The following is a 2207-nucleotide window of genomic DNA, read 5'->3' on the forward strand; positions in this document are numbered from 1 at the left end:
ACTGGGGCACAGGCCAGAGGTGTTGGGGGGGGGGTGAGGATTCACCAGAGACAGAGTGGAGAACAGAACAGGCGGGTTGATGGAAGTACACTGTTGAGGGGAGCAGCAAGCAAGACAGGAGAGGTCTGCTGCGCCATGTGGGCTGCTCCCTGGCCGGCCAGGGGATAGAACTCATGCTGCGGAGGCTGTGGACAGCTTCATAGGTTGTGTCTTAACCCCTTGCACCACCAGGGAGGCCCCTATCCTTGAACATGTTTTAAGGGGCATCTGGGGAGGAAAGGGCACCTGAAGCATGAACGTCAGTGAGTCACCGGGTCCAACAGAGAAGACTGGGGCAGCCAGGCCCTCCTGTAGCCCTCAACACAACCATTTGTTGGCACTGACCAGCAGGATCTAGAGTCCTTCTGTCTATTCCCAAGATTTCTAGTGGTTTCCAAGAGGATCCCAACATTTATCAGTGTAAAGTCAACTGTTACATTGATTAGCATATAAATCTTTCAGTTCCAAAGGGGAAAAAGTGAATAAAAATATACAGAACTCCCAGATCTTCTGTCTGGAAAATTATTCCAATATTTAAATTCATGAAAATTATTTCAACAAAGAAAATCACTTCCTAAGCCCCAAAACATGCCCACGGTGGTAATGAGAAACAAAGATTTTTTGCATGCTAATATGTTTGTGGGCAATGTAGGAATGAGGGCACATCTCTGCAATCCCCATCAGAAAAATTTAGGAAAAGATGGATCAAACTAAATGACAAGTATCAGACACTGAAATTGTGAACCAGATCCAAGGTCCACAACATCCTGTTGGTGTTAGAACCTCCATCCTTAGCCACAGTGTCTGAGTGACAACTTAGAAGTTCTTATCTTGGTAGGCTTTCATTCTTCATCCTTTATTATAACAGTGTTCAGAGAAAGCCTAGATGTGAAGGCAAATGACTCAGCACATTCAATCTGACCCTTCCCAGCATGGCTGCACTCTTCCCAGAGCCATCACCTACCCAGTTACAGGCCTTCTAGAACCTGCAGCAGCCTAGGTTTGGCACAGAAGCACGGCTCTGCCATTGCTCCAGAGGTGTCAACCAAGGCTGCCTCCCTCTCTGTGCCTCTTGAAATCCACCCCACAATGAACTCCTGTTGGCTCTGCTCTGTGAGACTAAGCTGGTCAAGATGGGAACTCAATTTCGTGGTTTGGCCAGAGCCAGCCAATGAAGGAATCTGAACCATCTTGAGTCACTATAAAAACTTGGCTGGAGAGCCCATTTGAAGCACTAAAGCTCACATGCTCCCAAATGCCATGTGCCTGACTGCAGACCTGTCTCTGACTGTGGTTCCCACATTGGGCTTTGTGATAGCTTTATAGGGCCAATAAAAGGGCGGGAAGAGGCCTCCTGGAATCATATCAGCCTGTTTCTTCAACTCTTCAATAAGGACCTTGAAGTGTGGGGTGGGTCCTTGAAGTGTCAGAGAAGAAAGGAGGCTAGGTGGCCTCTGGCCTATGGGGAGTAAGTGGAGAATCAGGGGGTGATTTTTGTGAAGACCTCAGGGCTGATGGGCTCACCTCTGGAAGGCTGGCCTCCTACTGAGGTGAAGGGTGGTCTCAGTCAAGGGGGCATCAACGATGAGACCCAGCTGAGACCATCTTCATTTCACCTCCAGCTTCAAATCATACCAGGTGGCCTTCACATGGGCAGACAGTGGCTTAGGACCCCCATCCAGATGCCTTGACTTAGAACACAACCTAGTAAACAGGAGCCCCTTAGAATGTCCCAAACTAGAGGGGTTTGTGGAGTCCAGAAATAGGACAGTGAAAACAGGGCCCACTCCCCACAGAGCTGGCTACATAGCTACAATCCTTTTCCAGTCTTTTTCAAGACAAATGGAACAGGAAAGCAGAAGTCAGAACACCCAAGTTGCATCTAAGGCAGGCTCCTCTAGAGAGACTACAGAACCCTCCACCTTCGGCCATCGCAGGCCTCCCCAGACCCCTCATGCATGGGGTACTTAACTGCCTTCACAGAAGCTCTGACCATGCAAGCTCTGCCCCAGAGCCAAGGAGAGCCCAGTCAGCAGGACCACTGAGGCATTACTGGAAGCCCTGAGACCTCCCCCAGATCTCCACCTCCCCCAGTGCCTGCCAGGCACAGCTGCCACCCTCCCACTCAGGGAGGAGTTGGGCCAAGCCCATACATCAGATGCCACAAC

Source organism: Talpa occidentalis, unplaced genomic scaffold, assembly GCF_014898055.3.
Source record: "Talpa occidentalis isolate TD23 unplaced genomic scaffold, MPIMG_talOcc4v2.1 talOcc4.10, whole genome shotgun sequence".
In the NCBI taxonomy this organism is placed as follows: domain Eukaryota; kingdom Metazoa; phylum Chordata; class Mammalia; order Eulipotyphla; family Talpidae; genus Talpa; species Talpa occidentalis.